The following is a 14,615-nucleotide window of genomic DNA, read 5'->3' on the forward strand; positions in this document are numbered from 1 at the left end:
CACAGAGACATTAGGGAAATCCTCAGGGGAGACGAGCTTAGGCTTTCCGTTAGAACCCACGCGCTGCCGACCGTTGGTGGAACCTACCCACGCTCAGTATTCCGAAACTATTTTCAGTGCGTGGGGGAGCTCGAGAGACAACTCCACGCAGCTCTCTTCAGTCACAGGTGTTTCCTGTTCGGGGAAGTCCGAGAAATACTTTCCCTGAACATGGGGAGGCAGCCTCTGTCAGTGGGATATCCTGCAAACCCCCCTAGCATTCCCTGGCACAGAGAATTTAGGAAAATCCTCAGGGGAGACGAGCTTAGGCTTTCCGTTAGAACCCACGCGCTGCCGACCGTTGGTGGAACCTCCCCACGCTCAGGATTCCGGAAACATTGTCAGTGCGTGGGGGAGCACGAGAGACAACTCCACGAAGCTCTCTTCAGTCACAGGTGTTCCCTGTACGGGGAAGTCTGAGAAATACCTTCCCTGAACTTGGGGAGGCATCATCTGTCACTGGGATATCCTGCAAACCCCCCTAGCATTCCCTGGCACAGAAATATTAGGAAAACCCTCAGGGGAGATGAGCTTAGGCATTCCGTTAGAACTCACGCGCTGCCGACCGTTGGTGGAACCTCCCCACGCTCAGGATTCCAGAACCATTGTCAGTGCGTGGGGGATCTCGAGAGACAACTCCACGCAGCTGTCTTCAGTCACAGGTGTTCCCTGTTCGGGGAAGTCCGAGAAATACATTCCCTGACCATGGTGAGTCAGCCTCTGTCACTGGGATAACCTGCAAAACCCCCAAGCGTTCCCTGGCACAGAGACATTAGGAAAACCATCAGGGGATGCGAGCTTAGGATTTCCGTTAGAAACCACGCGCTGCCGACCGTTGGTGGAACCTCCCCACGCTCAGGATTCCGGAACAATTGTCAGTGCGTGGGGGAGCTCGAGACACAAATCCACGAAGCTCTCTTCATTCACAGGTGTTCCCTGTTGGGGAATTCGGAGAAATATCTTCCCTGAAATTGGGGAGGCAGCCTTGGTCACTGGGATATCCTGCAATCACACCTAGCATTCCCTGGCACAGAGACATTAGGAAAACCCTCAGGGGAGACGAGATTAGGCTTTCATTTAGAACCCAAGCGCTGCCGACTGTTGGTGGAACCTCCCCACGCTCAGGGATCCGGAACCATTGTCAGTGCGTGGGGGAGCTCGAGAGACAACTCCACGCAGCTATCTTCAGTCACAGGTGTTCCCTGTTCGGGGAAGTCCGAGAAATACCTTCCCTGAACTTGGGGAGGCAGCCTCTGTCACTGGGATATCCTGCAAACCCCCCTAGCATTCCCTGGCACAGAGATATTAGGAAAACCCTCAGGGGAGACGAGCTTAGGCTTTCCGTTAGATCCCACGCTCTACCGACCATTGGTGGAACCTCCCCACGCTCAGGATTCCGGAACAATTTTCAGTGCGTGGGGGAGCTCGAGAGACAACTCCCCGCAGCTCTCTTCAGTCACAGGTGTTCCCTGTTCGGGGAAGTCCGAGAAATACCTTCCCTGACCTTGGGGAGGCAGCCTCTGTCACTGGGATATCCTGCAAACCCCCGTAGAATTCCCTGGCACAGAGACATTAGGAAAACCCTCAGGGGAGACGAGCTTAGGCTTTCCGTTAGAACCCACGCGCTGCCGACCGTTGGTGGAACCTCCCCACGCTCAGGATTCCGGAACCATTGTCAGTGCGTGGGGGAGCTCGAGAGACAACTCCACGCAGCTCTCTTCAGTCACAGGTGTTCCCTGTTCTGGGAAGTCCGAGAAATAACTTCCCTGACCTTGGGGAGGCAGCTTGTGTAACTGGATATCCTGCAAAACCCCGTAGAATTCCCTGGCACAGAGACATTAGAAAAACCCTCAGGGGAGACGAGCTTAGGCTTTCGGTTAGAAGCAACGCTCTACCGACTGTTGGTGGAACCTCCCCACGCTCAGGATTCCGGAACCATTGTCAGTGCGTGGGGGAGCTCGAGAGACAACTCCACGTAGCTCTCTACAGTCACAGGTGTTCCCTGTTTGGGGAAGTCCGAGAAATAACTTCTCTCACCTTGGGGAGGCAGCCTCTGACACTGGGATATCCTGCAAACCCCCCTAGCATTCCCAGGCACAGATACATTAGAAAAACCCTCAGGGGAGACGAGCTTAGGCTTTCGGTTAGAAGCAACGCTCTACCGACTGTTGGTGGAACCTCCCCACGCTCAGGATTCCGGAACCATTGTCAGTGCGTGGGGGAGCTCGAGAGACAACTCCACGTAGCTCTCTTCAGTCACAGGTGTTCCCTGTTTGGGGAAGTCCGAGAAATACCTTCCCTGACCAAGGGGAGGCAGCCTCTGTCACTGGGATATCCTGCAAACCCCCGTAGAATTCCCTGGCACAGAGACATTAGGAAAACACTCAGGGGAGACGAGCTTAGGCTTTCTGTTAGAACCCACGCGCTGCCGACTGTTGGTGGAACCTCCCCACGCTCAGGAATCCGGATCCATTGTCAGTGCGTGGGGGAGCTCGAGAGACAACTCCACGCAGCTCTCTTCAGTCACAGGTGTTCCCTGTTCGGGGAAGTCCGAGAAATACCTTCCCTGAACTTGGGGAGGCAGCCTCTGTCACTGGGATATTCTGCAAACCACCGTAGAATTCCCTGGCACAGAGATATTAGGAAAACCGTCAGGGGAGACGAGCTTAGGCTTTCCGTTAGAACCCACACGCTGCCGACCGTTGGTGGAACCTCCCCACGCTCAGGATTCCGGAACCATTGTCAGTGCGTGGGGGAGCTCGAGAGACAACTCCACTCAGCTCTCTTCAGTCACAGGTGTTCCCTGTTCGGGGAAGTCCGAGAAATACCTTCCCTGAAATTGGGGAGGCAGCCTCTGTCACTGGGATATCCAGCAAATCCCCCTAGCATTCCCTGGCACAGAGACAATACGAAAACCCTCAGGGGAGACGAGCTTAGGCTCTCCGTTAGAACCCACGCGCTGCCGATCTTTGGTGGAACCACCCCACGCTCAGGATTCCGGAACCATTGTCAGTGCGTGGGGGAGCTCGAGAGACAAATCCACGCAGCTCTCTTCAGTCACAGGTGTTCCCTGTTCCGGGAAGTTCGAGAAATACCTTCCCTGACCTTGGGGATGCAGCCTCTGTCACTGGGATATCTTGCAAACCCCCGTAGAATTCCCTGGCACAGAGAAATTAGGAAAACACTCAGGGGAGATGAGCTTAGGCTTTCCGTTAGAACCCACGCGCAGCCGACCGTTGGTGGAACCTCCCCACGCTCAGGATTCCGGAAAAATTGTCAGTGCGTGGGGGAGCTCGAGAGACAACTCCACGCAGCTCTCTTCAGTCACAGGTGTTCCCTGTTCGTGGAAGTCCGAGAAATAACTTCCCTGACCTTGGGGAGGCAGCTTCTGTCACTGGGATATCTTGCAAACCCCCCTAGCATTCCCTGGCACAGAGACATTAGGAAAACTCTCAGGGGAGGCGAGCTTAGGCTTTCCGTTAGAACCCACGCGCTGTCGACCGTTGGAGGAACCTCCCCACGCTCAGGATTCCGGAACCATTGTCAGTGCGTGGGGGAGCTCGAGAGACAACTCCACGTAGCTCTTTTCTGTCACAGGTGTTCCCTGTTCAGGGAAGTCCGAGAAATAACTTCCCTGACCTTGGGGATGCCGCCTCTGTCACTGGGATATCCTGCAAACACCCCTAGCATTCCCTGGCACAGAAACATTAGGAAAAACCTCTGGGGAGACGAGCTTAAGCTTTCCGTTATAATCCACGCGCTGTCGACCGTTGGTGAAACCTCCCCACGCTCAGGATTCCGGAACCATTGTCAGTGCGTGGGGGAGCTCGAGAGTCAACTCCACGCAGCTCTCTTCAGTCACAGGTGTTCCCTGTTCGGGGAAGTCCTAGAAATACCTTCCTGACCTTGGGGAGGCAGCCTCTGCCACTGGGATATCCTGCAAACACCCCGAGCATTCCCTGGCACAGAGAAATTAGGAAAACCCTCAGGGGAGACGAGCTTAGGCTTTCCGTTAGAACACAAGTGCTGCCGACCGTTGGTGGAACCTCCCCATGCTCAGGATACCGGAACCATTGTCAGTGCGTGGGGAAGCTCAAGAGAAAACTCCACGCAAGTCTCTTTAGTCACAGGTGTTTCCTGTTCGGGGAAGTCCGAGAAATAATTTCCCTGACCTTGGGGAAGCAGCCTCTGACACTGGGATATACTGAAAACCCCCCTAGCATTCCCTGGCACAGATACATTAGGAAAACCCTCAGGGGAGACGAGCTAAGGCTTTCCGTTAGAACCCACGCGCTGCCGACCGTTGGTGGAACCTCCCCACGCTCAGGATTCCGGAACCATTGTCAGTGCGTGGGGGAGCTCGAGAGACAACTCCACGAAGCTCTCTTCATTCACAGGTGTTCCCTGTTCAGGGAAGTCCGCGAAATACCTTCCCTGACCTTGGGGAGGCAGCCTCTGACACTGGGATATCCTGCAAACACCCCTAGCATTCCCTGGCACAGAGAAGTTAGGAAAACCATCAGGGGAGGCGAACGTAGGCTTTCCGTTAGAACCCACGCGCTGCCGACCGTTGGTGGAACCTCCCCACGCTCAGGATTCCGGAACAATTGTCAGTGCGTGGGGGAGCTCGAGAGACAACTCCACGCAGCTCTCTTCAGTCACAGGTGTTCCCTGTTCGGGGAAGTCCGAGAAATAACTTCCCTGACCATGGGGAGGCAGCCTCTGTCACTGGGATATCTTGCAAACCCCCCTAGCATTCCGTATCACAGAGACATTAGGAAAACCCTCAGGGGAGACGAGTTTGGCTTTCCGTTAGAATCCACGCGATGACGACCGTTGGTGGAACCTCCCCACGCTCAGGATTCCGGAACCTTTGTCAGTGCGTGGGGGAGCTCGAGAGACAACTCCACGCAGCTCTCTTCAGTCACAGGTGTTCCCTGTACGGGGAAGTCCGAGAAATAACTTCCCTTACCTTGGGGAGGCAGCCTCATTTTCTGGGATATCCTGCAAACACCCCTAGCATTCCCTGGCACAGAGACATTAGGAAAACCCTCAGGGGAGACGAGCTTAGGCTTTCCGTTAGAACCCACGCGCTGCCGACCGTTGGTGGAACCTCCCCACGCTCAGGATTCCGGAACCATTGTCACTGAGTGGGGGAGCTCGAGAGAAAACTCCACGCAGCACTTTTCAGTCACAGGTGTTCCCTGTTCGGGGAAGTCCGAGAAATACCTTCCCTGAACAAGGGGAGGCAGCCTCTGTCACTGGGATATCCTGCAAACACCACTAGTATTCCCTGGCACAGAGAAATAAGGAAAAACCTCAGGGGAGGCGAACTTAGGCTTTCCGTTAGAACCCACGCGCTGCCGACCGTTGGTGGAACCTCCCCACGCTCAGGATTCCGGAAATATTGTCAGTGCGTGGGGGAGCTCGAGAGACAACTCCACGCAGCTCTCTTCAGTCACAGGTGTTCCCTGTTCGGGGAAGTCCGAGAAATACCTTCCCTGACTTTGTTGAGGCAGCCTCTGTCACTGGGATAGCCTGCAAACCATCCGAGCATTCCCTGGCACAGAGACATTAGGAAAACCCTCAGGGGAGTCGAGCTTAGGCTTTCCGTTAGAACCCACGCTCTGCCGACCGTTGGTGGAACCTCCTCACGCTCAGGATTCCGGAACGATTGTCAGTGCTTGGGGGAGCTCGAGAGAAAACTCCACGCAGCTCTCTTCAGTCACAGGTGTTCCCTGTAAGGGGAAGTCCGAGAAATACCTTCCCTGACCTTGGGGAGGCAGCCTCTGACACTGGGATATCCTGCAAAGACTCCTAGCTTTCCCTGGCACAGAGACATTAGGAAAAGCCTCAGGGGAGACGAGCTTAGGCATTCCGTTAGAACCCACGCACTGCCGACCGTTGGTGGAACCTCCCCACGCTCAGGATTCCGGAACCATTGTCAGTGCGTGGGGGAGCTCGAGAGACAACTCCACGCAGCTCTCTTCAGTCACAGGTGTTCCCTGTTCGGGGAATTCCAAGAAATACCTTCCCTGACCTTGGGGAGACAACCTCTGACACTGGGATATTCTGCAAAGACCCCTAGCATTCCCTGGCACAGAGACATTAGGAAAACTCTCAAGGGAGGCGAGCTTAGGCTTTCAGTTAGAACCCACACGCTGCCGACCGTTGGTGGAACCTCCCAACACTCAGGATTCCGGAACCATTGTCAGTGCGTGGGGGAGCTCGAGAGACAACTCCACGCAGCTCTCTTCAGTCACAGGTGTTCCCTGTTCGGGGAAGTCCGAGAAATACCTTCCCTGACCTTGGGGAGGCAGACTCTGTCACTGGGATATCCTGCAAACCCCCCTAGCATTCCCTGGCACAGAGAAATTAGGAAAACCCTTAGGTGAGACGAGCTTAGGCATTCCGTTTGAACCCACGTGCTGCCGACCGTTGGTGGAACCTCCCCACGCTCAGGATTCCGGAACCATTGTCAGTGCGTGGGGGATCTCGAGAGACAACTCCACGCAGCTGTCTTCAGTCACAGGTGTTCCCTGTTTGGAGAAGTCCGAGAAATAACTTCCCTGACCTTGGGGAGGCAGCCTCTGTCACTGGGATAGCCTGCAAACCCCCCTAGCGTTCCCTGGCACAGAGAAATTAGGAAAACCATCAGGGTATGCGAGCTTAGGATTTCCATTAGAACCCACGCGCTGCCGACCGTTGGTGGAACCTCCCAACGCTCAGGATTCCGGAACCATTGTCAGTGCGTGGGGGAGCTCGAGAGATAACTCCACGCAGCTCTCTTCAGTAACAGGTGTTCCCTGTTCGGGGAAGTCCGGAAATAACTTCGCTGACTTTTGGGATGCAGCCTCTGACACTGGGATATCATGCAAACCCCCGTAGAATACCCTGGCACAGAGACATTAGGGAAACCCTCAGGGGAGACGAGCTTAGGCTTTCCGTTAGAACCCACGCGCTACCGACCGTTGGTGGAACCTCCCCACTCTCAGTATTCCGAAAATATTTTCAGTGCGTGGGGGAGCTCGAGAGACAACTCCACGCAGCTCTCTTCAGTCACAGGTTTTTCCTGTTCGGGGAAGTCCGAGAAATACATTCCCTGAACATGGGGAGGCAGCCTCTGTCACTGGGATATCCTGCAAACCCCCCTAGCATTCCCTGGCACAGAGAATTTAGGAAAATCCTCAGGGGAGACGAGCTTAGGCTTTCCGTTAGAACCCACGCGCTGCCGACCGTTGGTGGAACCTCCCCACGCTCAGGATTCCGGAACCATTGTCAGTGCGTGGGGGAGCACGAGAGACAACTCCACGAAGCTCTCTTCAGTCACAGGTGTTCCCTGTACGGGGAAGTCCGAGAAATACCTTCCCTGACCTTGGGGAGGCAGCACCTGTCACTGGGATATCCTGCAAACCCCCCTAGCATTCCCTGGCAAAGAGATATTAGGAAAACCCTCAGGGGAGACGAGCTTAGGCATTCCGTTAGAACCCACGCGCTGACGACCGTTGGTGGAACCTCCCCACGCTCAGGATTCCAGAACAATTGTCAGTGCGTGGGGGATCTCGAGAGACAACTCCACGCAGCTGTCTTCAGTCACAGGTGTTCCCTGTTCGGGGAAGTCCGAGAAATACATTCCCTGACCATGGGGAGGCAGCCTCTGTCACTGGGATATCCTGCAAAACCCCCTAGCGTTCCCTGGCACAGAGACATTAGGAAAACCATCAGGGGATGCGAGCTTAGGATTTCCGTTAGAACCCACGCGCTGCCGACCGTTGGTGGAACCTCCCCACGCTCAAGATTCCGGAACCATTGTCAGTGGGTGGGGGAGCTCGAGAGACAACTCCACGAAGCTCTCTTCATTCACAGGTGTTCCCTGTTGGGGAAGTCGGAGAAATAACTTCCCTGAAATTGGGGAGGCAGCCTCGGTCACTGGGATATCCTGCAATCACACCTAGCATTCCCTGGCATAGAGACATTAGGAAAACCCTCAGGGGAGACGAGCTTAGGCTTTCGGTTAGAAGCAACGCGCTACCGACTGTTGGTGGAACCTCCCCACGCTCAGGATTCCGGAACCATTGTCACTGCGTGGGGGAGCTCGAGAGACAACTCCATGTAGCTCTCTTCAGTCACAGGTGTTCCCTGTTTGGGGAAGTCCGAGAAATACCTTCCCTGACCAAGGGGAGGCAGCCTCTGTCACTGGGATATCCTGCAAACCCCCGTAGAATTCCCTGGCACAGAGACATTAGGAAAACACTCAGGGGAGACGAGCTTAGGCTTTCTGTTAGAACCCACGCGCTGCCGACTGTTGGTGGAACCTCCCCACGCTCAGGAATCCGGATCCATTGTCAGTGCGTGGGGGAGCTCGAGAGACAACTCCACGCAGCTCTCTTCAGTCACAGGTGTTCACTGTTCGGGGAAGTCCGAGAAATACCTTCCCTGAACTTGGGGAGGCAGCCTCTGTCACTGGGATATCCTGCAAACACCCCTAGCATTCCCTGGCACAGAGACATTAGGAAAACCCTCAGGGGAGTCGAGCTTAGGCTTTCCGTTAGAACCCACGCGCTGCCGACCGTTGGTGGAACCTCCCCACGCTCAGGATTCCGGAAACATTGTCAGTGCGTGGGGGAGCTCGAGAGAAAACTCCACGAAGCTCTCTTCAGTCACAGGTGTTCCCTGTTCGCGGAAGTCCGAGAAATAACTTCCCTGACCTTGGGGAGGCAGCCTCTTTCACTGGGATATCCTGCAAACCCCCCTAGCATTCCCTGGCACAGAGATATTAGGAAAACCCTCAGGGGAGACGAGCTTAGGCTTTCCGTTAGATCCCACGCTCTACCGACCGTTGGTGGAACCTCCCCACGCTCAGGATTCCGGAACAATTTTCAGTGCGTGGGGGAGCTCGAGAGACAACTCCCCGCAGCTCTCTTCAGTCACAGATGTTTCCTGTTCGGGGAAGTCCGAGAAATAACTTCCCTGAACAAGGGGAGGCAGCCTCTGTCACTGGGATATCCTGCAAACACCCCAAGCATTCCCTGGCACAGAGAATTTAGGAAAACCCTCAGGGGAGGCGAACTTAGGCTTTCCGTTAGAACCCACGCGCTGCCGACCGTTGGTGGAACCTCCCCACGCTCAGGATTCCGGAACCATTGTCAGTGCGTGGGGGAGCTCGAGAGACAACTCCACGCAGCTCTCTTCAGTCACAGGTGTTCCCTGTTCGAGGAAGTCCGAGAAATACCTTCCCTGACCTTGGGGAGGCAGCCTCTGTCACTGGGATATCCTGCAAACCCCCGTAGAATTCCCTGGCACAGAGACATTAGGAAAACCCTCAGGGGAGACGAGCTTAGGCTTTCCGTTAGAACCCACGCGCTGCCGACAGTTGGTGGAACCTCCCCACGCTCAGGATTCCGGAACCATTGTCAGTGCGTGGGGGAGCTCGAGAGACAACTCCACGCATCTCTCTTCAGTCACAAGTGTTCCCTGTTCTGGGAAGTCCGAGAAATACCTTCCCTGACCTTGGGGAGGCAGCCTCTGTAACTGGATATCCTGCAAAACCCCGTAGAATTTCCTGGCACAGAGACATTAGGAAAAACCTCAGGGGACACCAGCTTAGGCTTTCCGTTAGAACCCACGCGCTGCCGACCGTTGGTGGAACCTCCCCACGCTCAGGATTCCGGAACCATTGTCAGTGGGTGGGGGAGCTCGAGAGACAACTCCACGCAGCTCTCTTCAGTCACAGGTGTTCCCTGTCCGGGGAAGTCTGAGAAATAACTTCCCTGACCTTGGGGAGACAGCCTCTGCCACTGGGATATCCTGCAAACCCCCGTAGAATTCCCTGGCACAGAGACATTAGGAAAACCCTCAGGGGACACGAGCTTAGGCTTTCCGTTAGAACCCATGCGCTGCCGACCGTTGGTGGAACCTCCCCACGCTCAGGATTCCGGAAACATTCTCAGTGCGTGGGGGAGCTCGAGAGACAACTCCACGCAGCTCTCTTCAGTAACAGGTGTTCCCTCTTCGGGGAAGTCCGGAAATAACTTCGCTGACCTTTGGGATGCAGCCTATGACACTGGGATATCATGCAAACCCCCGTAGAATACCCTGGCACAGAGACATTAGGGAAACACTCAGGGGAGACGAGCTTAGGCTTTCCGTTAGAACCCACGCGCTGCCGACCGTTGGTGGAACCTACCCACGCTCAGTATTCCGAAACAATTTTCAGTGCGTGGGGGAGCTCGAGAGACAACTCCACGCAGCTCTCTTCAGTCACAGGTGTTTCCTGTTCGGGGAAGTCCGAGAAATACTTTCCCTGAACATGGGGAGGCAGCCTCTGTCACTGGGATATCCTGCAAACCCCCCTAGCATTCCCTGGCACAGAGAATTTAGGAAAATCCTCAGGGGAGACGAGCTTAGGCTTTCCGTTAGAACCCACGCGCTGCCGACCGTTGGTGGAACCTCCCCACGCTCAGGATTCCGGAAACATTGTCAGTGCGTGGGGGAGCTCGAGAGACAACTCCACGCAGCTGTCTTCAGTCACAGGTGTTCCCTGTTCGGGGAAGTCCGAGAAATACATTCCCTGACCATGGTGAGGCAGCCTCTGTCACTGGGATAACCTGCAAAACCCCCAAGCGTTCCCTGGCACAGAGACATTAGGAAAACCATCAGGGGATGCGAGCTTAGGATTTCCGTTAGAAACCACGCGCTGCCGACCGTTGGTGGAACCTCCCCACGCTCAGGATTCCGGAACAATTGTCAGTGCGTGGGGGAGCTCGAGACACAAATCCACGAAGCTCTCTTCATTCACAGGTGTTCCCTGTTGGGGAATTCGGAGAAATATCTTCCCTGAAATTGGGGAGGCAGCCTTGGTCACTGGGATATCCTGCAATCACACCTAGCATTCCCTGGCACAGAGACATTAGGAAAACCCTCAGGGGAGACGAGATTAGGCTTTCATTTAGAACCCAAGCGCTGCCGACTGTTGGTGGAACCTCCCCACGCTCAGGGATCCGGAACCATTGTCAGTGCGTGGGGGAGCTCGAGAGACAACTCCACGCAGCTATCTTCAGTCACAGGTGTTCCCTGTTCGGGGAAGTCCGAGAAATAACTTCCCTGAACTTGGGGAGGCAGCCTCTGTCACTGGGATATCCTGCAAACCCCCCTAGCATACCCTGGCACAGAGACATTAGGAAAACCCTCAGGGGAGGCGAACTTATGCTTTCCGTTAGAACCCACGCGCTGCCGACCGTTGGTGGAACCTCCCCACGCTCAAGATTCCGGAACCATTGTCAGTGCGTGGGGGAGCTCCAGAGACAACTCCACGCAGCTCTCTTCAGTCACAGGTGTTCCCTGTTCGGGGAAGTCCGATAAAAAACTTCCCTAACCTTGGAGGAGGTAGCCTCTGTCACTGGGATATCCTGCAAACCCCCGTAGAATTCCCTGGCACAGAGACATTAGGAAAACCCTCAGGGGACACGAGCTTAGGCTTTCCGATAGACCCCACGCGCTGCCGACCGTTGGTGGAACCTCCCCACGCTCAGGATTCCGGAACAATTGTCAGTGCGTGGGGGAGCTCGAGAGACAACTCGACGCAGCTCTCTTCAGTCACAGGTGTTCCCTGTACGGGGAAGTCCGAGAAATACCTTCCCTGACCTTGGGGAGGCAGCCTCTGTCACTGGGATATCCTGCAAACCCCCCTAGCATTCCCTGGCACAGAGACATTAGGAAAACCCTCAGGGGTGTCGAGCTTAGGCTTTCCGTTAGAACCCACGCGCTGCCGACCGTTGGTGGAACCTCACCACGCTCAGGCTTCCGGAATCATTGTCAGTGCGTGGGGGAGCTCGAGAGACAACTCCACGAAGCTCTCTTCAGTCACAGGTGTTCCCTGTAGGGGGAAGTCCGAGAAATAACTTCCCTGACCTTGGGGATGCAGCCTTTTTCACTGGGATACCCTGTAAACACCCCTAGCATTCCCTGGCACAGAGGCATTAGGAAAAACCTCAGAGGAGACGAGCTTAGGCTTTCCGTTAGAACCCACGCGCTGCCGACCGTTGGTGGAACCTCCCCACGCTCAGGATTCCGGAACCATAGTCAATGCGTGAGGGAGCTCGAGAGACAACTCCACGCAGCTCTCTTCAGTCACAGGTGTTCCCTGTTCGGGGAAGTCCGAGAAATACCTACCCTGATTTTGGGGAGGCAGCCTCTGTCACTGGGATATCCTGCAAAACCCCGTATAATTCCCTGGCACAGAGAAATTAGGAAAACACTCAGGGGAGATGAGCTTAGGCTTTCCGTTAGAACCCACGCGCTGCCGACCGTTGGTGGAACCTCCCCACGCTCAGTATTCCGGAACAATTGTCAGTGCGTGGGGGAGCTCGAGAGACAACTCCACGCAGCTCTCTTCAGTCACAGGTGTTCCCTGTTCGGGGAAGTCCGAGAAATAACTTCCCTGATCTTGGGGAGGCAGCCTCTGTCAATGGGATATCCTGCAAACCCCCCGAGCATTCCCTGGCACAGAGACATTAGGAAAAACCTCAGGGGAGACTATCTTAGGATTTCCGTTAGAACACACGCGCTGCGGACCTTTGGTGGAACCTCCCCACGCTCAGGATTCCGGAACCATTGTCATTGCGTGGGGGAGCTCGAGAGACAACTCCACGCAGCTCTCTTCAGTCACAGGTGATCCCTGTTCGGGGAAGTCCGAGAAATAACTTCCCTGACCTTGGGGAGGCAACCTCTGTCACTGGGATATCCTGCAAACCCCCATAGCATTCCGTGGCACAGAGACATTAGGAAAACCCTCAGGGTAGACGAGATTAGGCTTTCCGTTAGAACCCACGCGCTGCCGACCGTTGGTGGAACCTCCCCACGCTCAGGATTCCGGAACCATTGTCAGTGCGTGGGGGAGCTCGAGAGAAAACTCCACGCAGCTCTCTTCAGTCACAGGTGTTCCCTGTTCGGGGAAGTCCGCGAAATAAATTCCCTGACCTTGGGGAAGCAGCCTCTGACACTGGGATATCCTGCAAACACCCCTAGCATTCCCTGGCACAGAGATATTAGGAAAACACTCAGGGGAGATGAGCTTAGGCTTTCCGTTAGAACCCACGCGCTGCCTACCGATGGAGGAACCTCCCCACGCTCAGGATTCCGGAACCATTGTCAGTGCGTGGGGAAGCTCGAGAGAAAACTCCACGCAGCTCTCTTCAGTCACAGGTGTTCCCTGTTCGTGGAAGACCGCGAAATAACTTCCCTGACCTTGGGGAGGCAGCCTCTGTCATTGGGATATCCTGCAAACCCCCCTAGCATTCCCTGGCTAAGAGACATTAAGAAAAACTTCAGGGGAGACGAGCTTAGGCTTTCCATTTGAACCCACGCGCTGCCGACCGTTGGTGGAACATCCCCACGCTCAGGATTCTGGAAACATTGTCAGAGCGTGGGGGAGCTCGAGAGACAACTCCACGCAGCTCTCTTCAGTCACAGGTGTACCCTGTTCGGGGAAGTCCGAGAAATAACTTACCTGACCATGGGGAGGCAGCCTCTGTCACTGGGATATCCTGCAAAACCCCCTAGCATTCCCTGGCACAGAGAAATTAGGAAAACCCTCAGGGGAGACGAGCTTAGGCTTTCCGTTTGAACCGACGCGCTGCCGACCGTTGGTGAAACCTCCCCACGCTCAGGATTCCGGAACCATTGTCAGTGAGTGGGGGAGCTCGAGAGGCAACTCCACGCAGCTCTCTTCAGTCACAGGTGTTTCCTGTTTGGGGAAGTCCGAGAAATATCTTCCCTGACCTTAGGGAGGCAGCCTATGTCACTGGGATATCCTTCAAACCCCCCTAGCATTCCCTGGCACAGAGACATTAGGAAAATCCTCAGGGGAGACGAGCTTCGGCTTTCCGTTAGAACCCACGCGCTGCCGACCGTTGGTGGAACCTCCCCACGCTCAGGATTCCGGAAACATTGTCAGTGCGTGGGGGAGCTCGAGAGAAAACTCCACGCAGCTTTCTTCAGTCACAGGTGTTCCCTGTTCGGGGAAGTCCGAGAAAAACCTTCCCTGAACTTGGGGAGGCAGACTCTGTCACTGGGATATCCTGCAAACACCCCGAGAATTCCCTTGGAACAGAGACATTAGGAAAACCCTCAGGGGAGACGAGCTTAGGCTTTCCGTTAGAACACACGTGCTGCCGACCGTTGGTGGAACCTCCCCACGCTCTTGATTCCGGAACCATTGTCAGTGCGTGGGGGAGTTCGAGAGAAAACTCCACGCAGCTCTCTTCAGTCACAGGTGTTCCCTGTTCGGGGAAGTCCGAGAAATAATTTCCGTGACCTAGGGGAGGCAGCCTCTGTCACTGGGATATCCTGCAAACCCCCCTAGCATTCCCTGGCACAGAGACATTAGGAAAACCCTCAGGGGAGACGAGCTTAGGCTTTCCGTTAGAACCCACGCGCTGCCGACCGTTGGTGGAACCTCCCCACGCTCAGGATTCCGGAACCATTATCAGTGCGTGGGGAAATCGAGAGACATCTCCACGCAGCTCTCCTCAGTCACAGGTGGTCCCTCTTCGGGGAAGTCCGCGAAATACCTTCCT

Source organism: Vicugna pacos, unplaced genomic scaffold (genome assembly GCF_048564905.1).
Source record: "Vicugna pacos unplaced genomic scaffold, VicPac4 SAC-SAT, whole genome shotgun sequence".
NCBI lineage: Eukaryota > Metazoa > Chordata > Mammalia > Artiodactyla > Camelidae > Vicugna > Vicugna pacos.